Genomic DNA, 15,663 nt, shown 5'->3' with positions numbered 1-15,663 from the left:
ATGATCTCATGGTTCATGAATTTGAGTCCCACATTGGGCTCCTCACTGACAGCGTAGACTCTGCTTGGTATTTTCTTTCTCCCTCTCCCTCTGCCCCTCCTGTCTCTCTCTCAAAATAAATACATAAACTTAAAAAAAAAAAAAGAAATCATGTGAGCAAGAAAAAAATGGAGTGACATCTTTTAAGTGTTGACAGAAAAAACTGTCAATCAAGAATTCTATATACAGTATTCTGTATACTTTTGAGTGAAAACATCATTCAAAAGTAAAGGAGAAATTGTAATAGTGATGTATGTGTGGCAGATGGTAGCTATATGTGTGGTGAGCATAGCATAATATATAAACATATTGAGTCACTATATTGTACACCTGAAACTAACGTCATGTTGTGTGTCGACTAAACTCACATTAAAATCATTTTTTAAGTAAAGGATAAATGAGCATGGTTTCAGTTTGGGATGATGAAAAAACTGGAAATGGATAGTGGTGATGGTTGCACAACATTGTGACTGTACTTAATGTCATTATACTGTACACTTAAAAGTGATGAAAATGGTTTATTTAATGTTACATATATTTTACCAAAATGTTAAAATGAAGGGCAAATAAAGACTCTCATAGCCAAAAAAACAAACAAAAAAACAAACAAAAAAAAAACGAAACAAACTAGGGCTGGGGGAAAGGGGTTATATTGTCCCCATACTTATCCTTATAAGAAATATTAAAGGAAGGGGCTCCTGGGTGGCTTAGTCAGTTAAGCGTCGGACTTCGGCTCAGGTCATGATCTCACGGTTTGTAAGTTTGAGCCCCATGACGGGCTCTGGGCTGACAGTTCAGACCCTGGAGCCTGCTTCAGATTCTGTGTCCCCTTCTCTCTCTGCCCCTCCTCTGCTCATGCTCTGTCTCTCTCTCAAAAATAAATAAACATTTAAAAAAATTTTTAAAAAGGAATAATAAAGGAGGGGCACCTGGGTGGCTCAGTGGTTGAGTGTCCTTCACCTTGGGTCATGATCTCTTGGTTCATGAGTTTGAGCCCATATCAGGCTCACTGCTGTCAGCCTGTCAGTGCAGAGCCTGCTTTGAATCTTCTGTCCCCCTCTCTCTGACTCTCCCTGACTTGTGTTTTCCCAAAAATAAATAAATATTTAAAAAAAAAAGAAATGTTAGAGGAATTTCTTCAGTCAGAAAAACATGATTAAGGTCGAACTCGTATCTACAAAATACATGAAGAGAGTTAGAAATTTAATAAATAAAGTTTCAATATATAGTATTTTTTATTTTTGCTTTTTGCTTTTAATTGCCACCCAAATAACTATTTAAAACAAAAGCAGTAATAATGTATTGGGTCCTTATAGCATATGTGGAAGTGAAATATATGACAATGATGGCATAAGAGATAGGAAGGAGGAATTAGTAATATACCATCTAAGGTCCTTTCACTGCACACAAGATGGTATAGTTTTATTTGAAAATAAAGACCTACAATTTAACATTGTATATTGTCTGGAGCAACCACTAAACTTTTTTTTTTTTAAAGGTATAAATAATATGTCACAAGCATAAAGAAAGTGGTATCATAAAATATACTCAGTTAAAATCAGAGCAGAAAGAAAAAACAATATAACCAATATAAAACACCTAGCAGATGGTAAATTTTAATCCAAATACATCAATAACCAGCTTAAATGTCAATGGTCTAAATATACTAATGAAAGAGGCACCTGAGTGGTTCAGTTGGTTAAGCATCTGACTCTTGATTTCAGCTCAGGTCATGATCTCACAGTTGTGGAATCAAGCCCTGTGTTGGGCTCCGCACTAAGTGTGTAGCCTGCTTAAGATTCTCTCGCCTTCTCTCCCTCTACCCCTCCCCACTTGTGTGTGTGTGTGTGTGTGTGTGTGTGTGTGTATGCACATGAGTGCTCTCTCTCAAAAATAATAAAATAAAATAAAATAAAATAAAATAAAATAAAATAAAATAAAATAAAATTTAAATATACTAATGAAAAAACACAGATTGCCTGATTGGGTAAAAAAGCAAGACTCAACTATATGTTGTCTTTAAGAAATCTGTATCCAACATAAAGACCTAGATTAAAAAATCAAAATAATGAAGAAAGATATACTATGAAAGCCTAATTCAAAGAAAGCTATAATAGCTATATTAATTTTGATTTAAACTGTAGATTTCATGACAAAAAAAATTATCAGAAAGAAGGATGTTACATAATAAAAAAGAAGTCAATTCTTCATGAAGACAAAACAATCCTAATTAATATAATAACATATTATATAATAACAGAGCTTCAAAATATACAAGACAAAAACTGATCTGAAAGGAGAAAGAGAAAAATCCCCAAATATAGTTGGCGACATCAACATTCCTCTCCCAATAATTGATAGAACAAGAAGGCAGAAAATAAGTAAGGTTATAGATGACCTAAATGGCACCATGAACCAATTTGACCTACTTGGCATCCATAAGACTCCATCCAACAATAGCAGAACACACTTTCTTCTCAAATAAACATGAAACACTCACTAAGATAGGCTATATTCTTGGCTATAAAGCAAGTCTTAACAGATTAAAAAGAATAGAAATAATATATTGCGCATTCTTGGACCATAAAGGAATTAAACTAGAAATTAATAAGAGGAAATATGTTTTTTTAAATGGAGATTAGGGGCACCTGGGTGGCTTAGTCGGTTAAGTGTCCAACTTTGGCTCAGGTCATGATCTCGAGGTTCTTGAGTTTGGGCCCTGCTTCGGGCTCTGTGCTGACAGCTTAGAGCCTGAAGCCTGCTTCAGATTCTGTGTCTCTCTCTCTCTCTGCCCTTCCCCTGCTCGCACTCTGTCTCTCTCTCTCTCTCAAAAGTAAAGATTTTTAAAAAATTAATGGAAATTAACACTCTTCCAAATAATCCATCTGTCAAGCAGACAGTCGCAAATGTAACTTACAAATATTTGAACTAAATGAAAGTCAACATTTGTGGGATATAGTTGAAATAATGCTTACAGGGACTCTGTAACACTGAAAGCATATATCAGAAAAGAAGAAAGATCTAATATCGATAACCTAAGTTTTCATCTTAGGAAACTAGAGAAAGAAAAAATTAAATCTAAAGTAAGGAGAAGGAAGGAAGTAATAAAAATTAGAGCAGGAACCAATGAAATTGACAGTAGGAAAAAAATGGGATCAATAAAGTCAAAAGCTGATTCTTTAGAAAAGACCAATAAAATTGATATAGCCAGTTTAATGGAGATAAAAAGGAAAAAGACACAAATTACCAATATCAGGAATGAAAGAGGAACATCAGTACTGATCCACAGACATAAAAAAGATAGTAGGGGGTGCATCTGGGAGGCTCAGTCAGCTGAGTGTTCCACTCCTGATTTCAGCTCAGGTCATGATCTCAGTTTGTGGGATCTCAGTGGGAGCTGTCAGTGCAAATCTTGCTTGGGATTTTCCCTCTCCTCTCTCTTTGCCCCTCCTCTCTCCCTCCCTCTCTAAATAAATAACTAAATAAATAAACAGACATTTTTTTTAAAGATAGTAGAGGACTTTTGCAACAACTCTATGTCTATAAATTTGAAAGTTTAGGTGAAACATACCAATTGTTCGAAAGATGTAAACTACCAAAACTCACAAAAGAAGAAACAGGTAACCTGAATGACCCTATGCCGATTAAAGAAATTGAAGTTGTAGTTGAAAACCTGAAGAAGAGGGAGGAAGAGGAGGAGGAGGAGGAGGAGGAGGAGGAGGAGGAGGAGGAGGAGGAAGAGGAGGAGGAGAAGGAGAAACAGTAGTAGTAGTATGTGGTACTGTATAATATGTATAATGAATTTGGTAGCATTTTTTCCTTACTTAATAATATGGTTACTACATTGACTTTTTGTCGTGTTGATCTAAAGAAAGGGAGAAAGTTACCATGTCCATGGATTAAAGACTTGATATTGTTAATTGTTTTTAATGTTTATTTGTTTTTGAGCGAGAGAGACAGAGCACGAGCAGGGGAGGAGCAGAGAGAGAGGGAGACACAGAATATAAAACAGGCTCCAGGCTGTGAGCTGTCAGCACAGAGCCCAACGTGGGGTTCAAAAGGCAGGATCATGACCTGAGCCAAAGTCAGATGCTTAACCGACTGAGCCACCCAGGCATCCCTGGTTTGGTTTTGTTTTTTAATTCTTTTGTGAGAGAGAGAGTGTGAGTAGGTGAGTAGGGGAGTGGCAGAGAGAGAGGGAGACAGAGGATCTGAAGTAGTCTCAGCACTGTCAGCACAGAGTCGCTTGCAGAGCTGAAATCAAGAGTTGGCTCAACCCACTGAGCCACCCAAGCGCCCCTAATATTAGATTCTTAAAACATTTCTGAGTTTCTGTAAGAATAATATATTTTTATTAGTAGTATTTAACTGTTAGAATTTCTGTCCCTTTCTGATAGCTGGGATGTGGAATTGATGGCTGGAGCTCTAGCAGTCATTTGCATCATGGCATGATCTTGGGAATGGAAAACACACATCATAGAACAAGAGAGAAGAGCCAGACCCTGTGGAGCACCCTACACTGACAACCTCTGAAAGTGTCCAATATGTAAGAGAATTACATTATCTTACTTAAGCCCCTGTAATTTTTTTCTTTTCTGGTTATTTTCAGGTGAACCCACCCTCCACCACACTCAAATGTGCATAGGTAATGAAAACAAAAGAAATGGTTGACCACAGCCAATTCCACTTAAAAAACTGAGGAAAGAGGTAGACTGTAAGAGACAATGGTAATAGGGGTGGATTTGTGAATGCTTCAATCAGAAAAACAGTGAGACCATAAGATAATTTATAATTCTGAAGGGGCTACTCTGGTGGAAACACCAGTCCCAGGGGAACGTATAAGGTATGCATGAAGGCCAAATGAGGGGAGTGGCCGATGAAAGACAGAGTGATGAGGGAAGAGACGGTGGTGAGGGAATGGCATGAGATGAGGCAGTGTCTTCAGAGAATTGCAAAGAGCTGATCAATTGAGGAAGACAAGAAAGGAGATTTAAAAAAAATATTTATTTACTTTTGGGCGAGTGCAAGCGGGGGAAAGGCAGAGCGAGGGAGACAGAGGATCCCAAAGTGGACTCCGTGCTGACAGGATGACAGTGCAGAGTCCCACTCGGGGCTCGAAACCACGAACTATGAGATCATGACCTGAGCGGAAGTCGGACACTCAACCGACCTAGCCACCCAGGTGCCTCAGAAAGGAGATTTTAATAAGATCCCAAGGGCTACGTGCTTGATTCCACCAGTTATTCAGCTAGTTGCTCTAACAAGCCCAAAATCTCATTATCTTAACACAAAAAGGTTTATTTCTCACTTATACAAGGCTCATGCTGATGTTCCTGCTCCTAACCTAGCTGCAAGGGATACTGGGAAATGTAATCTTGTGTGCCCAGGGGAAAGAAACAGCGTTGGCGAACGCTTAACCAGTCTCTGCCACGATGACATTTGTCATTTCCGTTCCATCATGAGCTCTTCTTACTGCCCTGATAGAAAGACAAATACACGTTTTAACAGACTTTGAATTAATTTTGAAGCAGGACCATGTTTTACTGAATATGACCCTATATCCAAACTGGATTGCAGGGATATTTCTGCTAAGGGAGTCTTGCACATTATTTTAAGGATTTCACAGAAACTCTCTACTCCTAGTTATGGACCCTGGATTAAGATTTCCCTGGCAAGAGGAACTTTAATGACCTTTCCTATAAAGAGTCAGCCAGGGGCCCCAGCTTGTATCCAGGAACACCAAGCCCAGACCTTCCCAAGGAGACCAATTCACTCCAGACTTGATAAGACCCTGACCACGTGATTTAAGCTTCTCAGGCCTGACCCCATAATTTCCATATTAGTTTCTTAGGGTTGCTGTAACCAAGCACTACAAACTAGGTGGCTTAAACAACAGAAATGTATTCTCTCACAGTTCTGGAGGCTAGAAATCCAAAATTGAGGTGTCAGCCATGCTCTCTCTGAAGCCTTTAGGGGATGATTATTCCTTAAGTCTGCCTGGCTTCTGGTGATTGCTGGCAATCCTTGGTGTTCCTTGGCTTCTAGATGCATTCTTCCAATCTCCACCTCCATCATCACATGGCATTCTCCTTGTGTGTCTATGCGTGACTTCACATTGTGTTCTCTCCGTGTCTGTGTCTCTATTTTCTCTTCTTATGACATTAGCCATTGGATTAGGGCCCACCCTGGTCTAGTATACCTCATTTTAAGTAATTATACCTGCAAAGACCCTGTTTCCAAATAAAGTTCCATTTTGAGGTTCTGGTTGGACATGAATGGGGGCGTTACATACTATTCAACCCAGTACAATACCATATCCCTTTCCTCATCTTTTCTGCACCCCATACACATAGTCTCTCCTAGGACACCTCTAACAGAAGGCCAGCCTCCTTTTGGATCTGCTCTTTTTCCCCAACCTCAAATCCTGCAGAAAACTCAAGAGGTAGCAAAAGATCTTCCCATGTTCCCTGTTGACCAGTCGCACCTGCTAGCACCTTAATGTCTGTTTTTGCTTCCTCCTACTCATAGACCAGGGCTGGAGACATGCTAGGATCTGTCTGGGTCCTTCTTTTAAGGATCTCCCTCCTTCCTTAATGTGCCCAGATTCATGGCAAGCCATGCTGTAGGGAGAGTGGGGTGGGGACAACACCAGTCCCTGTGTCACATCCTTGTGAGGCCCCTTCTTCTTCATCCCTCCTTCTGTCTCTCACAGTCTGGGAGGCTGAAACCCAGGATAAGAGGACTTTGAGTAGAGAACATAGGGTGGTGGTTCAGGCGGTGATGGGGAGTGAGCTTATGTGGTGGGATGAGACTGGTGTATAATTGATGATGAGGAGCACAGCCTGGATCATCTGGAACCTCCTGGAAGCCCATTTCTGATTCTTCCTGCTGTGCTTTCTCCCCAGAAGGGCCCATCTCATTGTTCCTTCCAATACCTTCCTCTTTTCTTCTAAAATTGGACAAGAAGATCAGACTCCAACTTTTTCACTCCTAAAAAAAAGTCAAAAGAGAGCTCAGGACTCAAGGAGAGGGTCACACTGGAAAAGAGGGAAAGCGAATCAGTCAGTGTGGAATTTCCTGATGAGGGCGACATGGAGAGGGGGAAGGATCAAAGCTGGTAGAAATGGATACAAGCAAGGACTGGGTGGAAGCATGTATGACTGAATGAGGGAAAGGAGGATGAATGGTTGGGAGGATGGACAACAGCATGGGTGGACAAATGGAGGAGAATCACTGGATGTGGGTGGATTGATGGATTAGCGAGTAGGAGGGTGGCAAATGTGCGGAAGGTTGTGTGGACTGGTGAAGGGGAGGATGAACAAATAAATGCACTGATAGATGGATAAGAGGACATAATGACAAAAGAGTGGATAGATGGCTAAATGGATGCCCAGTAGGAGAGAAGAATGGATGATACTAGAAAGGTTTGCCTGGTTGGATGTGAATGGAGGGAAGAATGCCTGTTGATGGGCAGAATGAAGGGAAGGTTGAATGAACCACTGGTGGGGGGGTAAATTCTTTTTGAAAATGGTGCGGGATAGTTAGGGATCTCTCTGAGGCTGGAGGTGTATGGTTCCTACAGATTTGGGGCCGAGGGGTGTGTGTTCAGTTGTAGTCATAAGCGGAATAAATGTTGTATCTGTTAGTATCAGAGACCCAAACATAACAGTGGCTTATGCAAGATAACATATCTCTGACACGCCCGTTTGAGTGTCAGCAGTCAGAGGCTGATATGGGAGCTCTAGTGCTAAGAACCCAGATTTCATCCGCCTTTCACTCCACAATTTCCCAAGGCATTGCCTTGATTTTCCCAGCTCACCATCTCATGCGCTGGGACTGCATTCCAACCAGCAGGGCAATGGAGCACGGGAGTGGAGGTTGTCACACATCACCCCTTCAACCCCAAATCTCATTTGGGCACAGTCTCAATGTCATGCCTAGTGCAAGAGAGGCTGGGGAATGCAGTCTTACTTTGGATGGTCTTGGGCTAGAAGGAGTAAATGGACATAGAGGAACAATGAACAGTGTCTGCCTTGGGGATCAACTCGGAGCTGATAGGGAAACAAAAGAAAAACAATCTGCAAACAACACCGTTGATATTCAGCTGATGCACTCATTATTATGAAGTTCTGGAATAGTGAGTGGGGTCCCAGACAGGTTCCTGGACGTGGCAGAGATGAATACTTTGGGCAACTTGCTGTTTTTATTCACATGCTTTCAGATGGCAAAGATCACCAGGACAGACATGTGGCAGACAGGAAGAGGTAAAGACCTCTCAGATGTCCATGTTACCAGGAAGAAGGAACCGTCCTTGGCCATGGGCCCTGGAATCAGAGATCCTGGGATTCAGCCTCTTCAGTAACCTGAATACCTTTGGATTAAAATCCTGGGGGTTGGATCCCACGTGGGAGTTGCCACAGGTGTGGAGTTTATGTAACTTCTAGTCTCCTCTGAGCTCACTGTTGAGTGCTGTGTCTTCATCCCCCCCCCCCAGCCCCTCCTCACTCATGTCTGCACCCTCCAATTTTGAGAACAGGTCCAAGGTCACAGAATATTCTAGGGTCAGGGAGAACCAGGTTTGAGCTCTGCCTCTGCTTCTTTATTGGTGAGTGTGACTTTGAACAAGACACCTAATTTCTTTGAGCCTCAGTTTCCATTCCCATAAAATGAGATACCCATAACAGTACCTTCCTTGCCAAACCTGGATGTTTGTGCAGATTGGATGTATTTAAAGCTGTCAGCACTGTGGCATTACTATCACTCAACAACCAATTCTCTCTAATCCGGGGTCCTCAGCCCTTTGAAATCTGTTCTCAGGGAGGAATTTACTGTAACTGGGGACACTGGAGAGGGCAGAGAGACTGAGCAGGGCTGAGTGCAGATTATAGTCAGTGGCAGGTCATAGACAGACCACAGCACAGACCGCCAGTGGGTGCTAGACCAGCAGGGAGAAGAGGTGGGGGCTGCCCATTCCTGAGCATCTTCTATGCACCAGCTCTGTGCTAGATTCCTAACTGTCACACTTATATGGATCTTCACGTCTTTGTGCATCATTTCCATTTTACACATGGACAGACTGAGGCTTGCCCAGGTTACAGGGCTCTCAGGGGCAGAGTTAGGATTATTAGCACCTCAGTTTGCCCCTCCAGGAACTATCTCCCGCCAGTGACTGGCTTGGGGCTCCTGGGAAGATTTGGGGTGGGACCAGCTGGTATGTATCAGAGAGGGGGTAAGACCTAGGGAGACTATGAGTGGAGTGTGGAGGTCCCTGGTGCTGAAATGGGGGTGTTGGGAGGGTAGCTGCTTACTATTTTTCTCTGGTGGGTGGGAAAGTGACCTATAGAATTTTCAGGAGCACCATGGTGACCAAGAGTCCCCAGAAAGAAGGGAGAAAATAAAGCATTGTCTCCTTTGCTGAAGCTCAAAGTCAGTGGGCTGGGCTGGAAGCCAGGCGTCCTTCCTTCTGTCCTCAGAGACCCAAGCTCAGCTGAATTGGATGATTCTCCAGTTTCCATTGACACTTCGTTTGCATTGTTTTGCAATTTTTCTAGGGGCTGAGGGACAGCCCAAGTGCTTGTCTATCTCCTCCTGGAAGCTCCCCATGACTGCAGGCTTTTGTCCTTCAAAAGCTTTGTCCTCAGCCCTCTGGTCTGAACTGTTTTATTCTGTCTACAGATGAGGGGGGCATTTACCCCATCTCTGCAGGAAGAATGAGCTGGGAGAGCATCTATGAGGCCAGGTTGGTGGACCGAAAAAAAAAAAAAAAAGAGAGAGAGCTAAGAAGGGCGAGAAGAAAGAAAATTGTTCCTTCCTGGTCTCCTCCTCATCCCCCACTGCCTGTATGCATAACAAACAATTACATAATCAGCCCCGTCTTACTTGGCAGGAGTCAGAAGGGGAGGGATCTGGGCAAAGAACATATGTAAGTAAGAAGAGAGCAAAGAAAGCAAGCTCAGGGTTACAGAAAGCAAGAGAAAGAGTGGCAGGGGACAGAGAGAGAGTGTCAGAGAGAGATGAGGAGAGAGAGAGGTGGAGAGGACAGGAGGGAGGGGTCAACTGGGACCCAGAGTGGCAAGGAGAAGGAATCAGAGGAAGGCACAAGACAGACAGAGCTCAGGAGGGAAAGACACAGACAGAGGAGGGAAGAGGTAGAGTTAAGGGACACTCACTCAGAGATAATGCAGACAAAGAGAGAGACCTGGGTACATGGAGAGATCTACAGAAGCAAGAAATAGAGCCTGAGATAGAAGGTGAGGGAGAGGGACACAGAGACACAAAGAAGAGCCACAAGAGTCCAGGGAAGGAGACAGAGACCTGCCTGAGGCAGAAACAGAGTGACAGTGGGGACCAGACAGATGATCTCCTCAGAGGGCTGGCGACCTGGCCCAGCCTTGCGAACAGCCAGCAGACATTATATTTTTCTAGTACGTTTTATGTGTCGGGCCCTGACAGACCTGATCCCTTGTAATCCCAACTACCTGCTTCAGTGACAAGGACAACAGGTAACACTGACAGAGCCCTGACTATGTCTGGGAATGGTCTGAGCACTCTGCACACACCCAGCTGGTCCCACAGCAACCCCACACAGTAAGGGCAACTGTGACCTCCATTTCACAGAGGGGGAGACTGAGGCATGCAGAAGGTTAAGTCAAGGTCACTAGCAAGGAGGCAACACCCAGGCTGTCTGGCTCCAATCTGCCATTTTAAGTCCTCCACTCCCAAGAGAGAGAGAGCACTGGGGACCCTAAAATTGTGCCCCCTAAATTTGCAGAAGTGAGAGTTCTTAATCCAGAGTCCAAAAATTGTTGGAAGGAGCCTCTGAATGCCCTCAAAATGATTGTGAATCATGGGGTTCCATAATGCCTACCTGGAGAAACTGAGCTCAAGTATTCTGGATCCCTGGAAGGTACAGCTCAAATTTGTTCCACACATGGTTATTATTTTTTTTTTTATTTTTTATTGTTCTTTTTTTTTCAATATATGAAATTTATTGCCAAATTGGTTTCCATACAACACCCAGTGCTCATCCCAACAGGTGCCCTTCTCAATACCCATCACCCACCCTCCCCTCCCTCCCACCCCCCCATCAACCCTCAGTTTGTTCTCAGTTTTTAACAGTCTCTTATGCTTTGGCTCTCTCCCACTCTAGCCTCTCTTTTTGTTTATTCTTCCTTCCCCTTCCCCATGGGTTCCTGTTAAGTTTCTCAGGATCCACATAAGAGTGAAAACATATGGTATCTGTCTTTCTCTGTATGGCTTATTTCACTTAGCATCACACTCTCCAGTTCCATCCACGTTGCTACAAAGGGCCATATTTCGTTCTTTCTCATTGCCATGTAGTACTCCACCCACACATGGTTATTATTAACCTTACTACATGTTGGGCGCTGTTCTGAAGGATGGAGGTCCACAGGGACCAAAGCAAACAGTTGCAACAACAATAAATAAATCAATGAGAATCCCTGTCCTCATAGCTGTCATTTGGACAGGAAGAGTCATTGATGGCTCCCAAAGTTCTTCAGGCTGGCACTTGCCTCAAGGCTTTTGCCCTCACCAAGGCATTTCCTCTGCCAGGAATGCTTCTCCCCACAGCTTCCCATGGCTGAGTCTCAGAAATCACCTCCTGAAAGAAGCCCTTCCTGACCACCCAATCTCCAGCAGCCCCCATCATTCAGTATCTTTTACGTTTCCTTGCTTAATTTTCTTCATGGTGTTTATCACTGGCTGAAGTCATTGTATTTATTTGGTGTGCTGCTTGCTTTTAGTTGGCTGCACCTGCTAGAATTTACAGCCTTCATGAGGGGAGGGACTTTGATTTTCATGTTCTTTGCTATACAGCCCCTGTACCTACATTAGCATGTAGTACGTGCTCACTAAAACTTTGTTGATTGGTAAAGACAATAAACTCATGTATAAGGCTCCCCCTGGACCACTAGTGGCTCTATCTGCCTTTCTCACAAGTATTAACTCAGTTAATCTCCACATGCCTTGGAGGAGGGGATTGTGGATGGGGAAAGTGAGACAAAAAGCTTAAGAAACTTGCTCCAAGTCACAGCACTGGATGATTCAAAGTCACATACAAATATGGAATCTAAGAAAACAAAGGTTAAGAACCAGATCCCAAATTATGGTGAATTAACAGAGTAAAGAATATCCACTTCGGGGGCGCCCGGGTGGCTCAGCGGTTAAGTGTCCGACTTCGGTTCAGGTCATGATCTCACGGTTTGTGACTTCGAGCCCCGTGTCGGGCTTTGTGCTCACGGCTCAGAAGCTAGAACGTGCTTCATATACTGTGCTCCCTCTCTCTCTGCCCTTTCCCCACTTGTGTTCTGTCTGTCTCTCTCTCTCTCAAAAAAAAAAAAAAAAAAAAAAAAAGGAATATCAAGCTGGAAATACTTTTAGGAAGGAAACTTCCTTTGTTAGATTTCACCAGAATATTACAGTGCGAGGTGCTGGGGACACAGCAGTGACCCCGGCGGCCCAGTGCCTCCCTCACCATGTCCCTAGTCGGGGAGACAGCTGTGTCCAGGCAGGCAGCCATCTCCCAGGGCCTGGCTCCTGTTGACACATGCTCAGGGACACATACCCCAGCCCCCAGCTCTCCCAGCCTCACATTTCCTGAGTGAGAGAGGCCTGCCTGGGGAGGTTGGGAGTGAACCTCCCACTCAGCTGAGCAGATACCTGTGAGAAATCTGGGGGAGTAAAGAGATGAAGGAGAAGGACAGGCAGGGAGAAGCAGGAGGCAGGAGGGCAGGGAGAAACAGAGAGAGGCTGGTTGTCCAAACTCCCTGAGAGCTTACCATCTGGGTGGTGACCCCCTGCCTGTGTCTCCCAGCCCAGCCCTGACCCCTCTGGACTGTCGCTCTTGCGGGGGGGGGGGGGGGGCAGGTTTGTCTCTCCCACCATGTGCTCTGTGAGGGCAGGACACCTGCTGTCTCAATCTCTGCTGTGTTGCTGCCCCTTGAGAGGCTACTCCACAGGAAATACTAAGGGATAACTTAATAGTAGCAACATTCCAGGTGAGAGGTGCAGCAGAGGCCTGAGTTGGGGCTCTAGAGCAGGGCAGGGGTGAAGGTGGCTGGCCCTCTCTTTTTCTTCTCCCCCTCCTCCTTTTGCTTCTCTTCCCTGCTTCCTCTCACCCTCCCCACCCCCCAACTGCCCCATCCCTCTCACCCATTCCCGACAAGGCCTGACTTCTGATTTCATAATCTAAGTTTTGGCTCCTGCTGTTGAAACTGTTTCCTTTGGAAACAAAACAAGCACCAACCTTGGCCGAGGCTGGCCCCTTCCCCACCCACCCACAGATCTGGCCTGGGAGGCGGCGGGGTGGGTGTGACTGCAGCTCTGGCCAGAGGACCTCGGTGGGGCCCGCCTGTCAAGCGGGTCACCGTGGGGCTCGTGCGCCCCCTGCGGGAGGAGGGGCTGCAACCGTAGGGCCCAGCGGCTGCGGCGGTTGGGCTGGGGCTGCAGGGATTTCCCTGAGGAACAACCACCGTCTCTGCTGTGCGGTGAGGTTTTAGAAGGAAGGCCAATACCCGACTTTTTCCTCTGGGGTCTGCTTCCCCCAAGTGAAAGAGGCTTTGGGTACCAGGGCGGAAGCCGTTCGGTGCCAGGAGGGTAATGGGGAAGAAGCACCAGGTGATGTGACTACTGCAGGACCTATAAGTTTTTTTTTTTTTAACTATAATCAGTTTTTTTTTAATGTTTATTTTTGAGAGAGAGACAGAGACAGAGAGTGAGCAGGAGAGGGACAGAGAGAGAGAGAGAGAGAGAGAGAGAGATGGAGACATAGAATCCAAAACAGGCTCCAGGTTCTGAGCTGTCAGCGCAGAGCCCGATATGGGGCTCAAACCCATGAACCATGAGATCATGACCTGAACGAAGTTGGTCGCTCAACCCACTGAGCCACCCAAGCGCTCCAGGACCCAATAAGTATTTTTTTTTTATTTTTTTTTTTAAATTTTTAACGTTTATTTATTTTTGAGACAGAAAGAGACAGAGAATGAACGGGGGAAGGTCAGAGAGAGGGAGACACAGAATCTGAAACAGGCTCCAGGCTCTGAGCTGTCAGCACAGAGCCTGCCGCGGGGTTCGAACCCACGGACCGCGAGATCATGACCTGAGCTGAAGTCGGCCGCTTAACCGACTGAGCCACCCAGGCGCCCCTTAATTTTTAATGTTTATTTATTTTTGAGAGAGAGAGAGAGACAGACAGAGCATGAGCGGGGGGAGGGGCAGAGAGAGATATAGAAGGAGACACAGAATCCAAAGCAGGCTCCAGGCTCTGAGCTGTCAGCACAGAGCCCGATGTGGGGCTCAAACTCAAGAGCTGTGAGATCATGACCTGTGCTGAAGTCGAACACTTAACCAACTGAGCCACCCAGGCGCCCCTTTTAAAAAATATATTTATTTATTTATCCTAATAAGTTTTTAATATTTTATTTTTTTATTTTGGCAAAATACACATAACATAAAGCTTGCCATTTCAACTACTTGGAAGTGTGCAACTCAGTGACGTTAACTACAGTCACAATACTGTGCGGCCGTTACCACCACCTAGTTCCAGAACTTTTTCGCCACCCCAAGTGGAAATCCCATATCTATTAGGCAGCCACCACCCAGTCCCCCTCCTTCCTCCCCAGCCCCTGGCAACCGCTAGTCTACACTCTGTCTCTATGGATTATCTACTCTGGACATTTGGTGTAGATGAAAGCCTATACAGGTGACCCTTCAACAGTGGGTTTGAACTGTGCGGGTCTGCTTATATGTGGATTTTCCCCCAAATAAACATGTGTGGATTGCTTTGGATGTGCTAAGAAGTACATTGAGGACATGCCTACCACCTGCTGGCTGTCTGTTCTGTGTCTGCCATATTGATATGTGCTATAACCACTTCCTACACCACAGAGGGAGGAAACTGGAGAGAGATTCTGAGACCTGGTACCGTTTCAGGAACTTCTAAGGTCTGGGGGACTTTTCAGATGCTGCCAAGTTTCTTTGGCCTGGACTGTGATGTCCCAAGTGGATTCAGGTGAACCCAGGTGAGATTCCAAGGGTATCCCTGTAAATGTATTTTTTCTTCCTTATGATTTTCTTTTCTTTTAAGTTTATTTATTTATTTTCAAGAGAGAGAGAGAGAGAGAGAGAGAGAGAGAGAGAAATAGAGAGAATCCTAAGCAGGTTCCACACTGTCCACTGTCAGCACGGAGCCCAACATGAGGCTTGAACCTATGAACTGCAAGATCATGATCTGAGAGGAAATCAAGAGTTGGATGCTTAACTGACTGAGTCACCCAGTCACCCCTTCCTTATGACTTTCTTAATAACATTTTCTTTTCTCTAGCTTCCTTTATTATAAGAATATAATACATATTGCATATAACACACCAAATATGTGTTAATCAACTGGTTATATTATTGGTAAGACTTCTGGTCAATAGTAAATATTAGTAGTTATGTTTGGGGGGAGTCAAAGTTAATTATGGATTTTCAACTACAAAAGAGGTCAGTGCCACCTACCCCCTACACTGTTCAAGAGTCAACTATGATATGTGGTCTTCTGTGACTGGCTGCTTCTTCTTCTTCTTCTTCTTCTTCTTCTTCTTCTTCTTCTTCTTCTTCTTT

This window comes from Panthera tigris, chromosome E2 (genome assembly GCF_018350195.1).
Source record: "Panthera tigris isolate Pti1 chromosome E2, P.tigris_Pti1_mat1.1, whole genome shotgun sequence".
NCBI classification, from domain to species: domain Eukaryota; kingdom Metazoa; phylum Chordata; class Mammalia; order Carnivora; family Felidae; genus Panthera; species Panthera tigris.
This window is presented reverse-complemented; position numbering follows the sequence as displayed.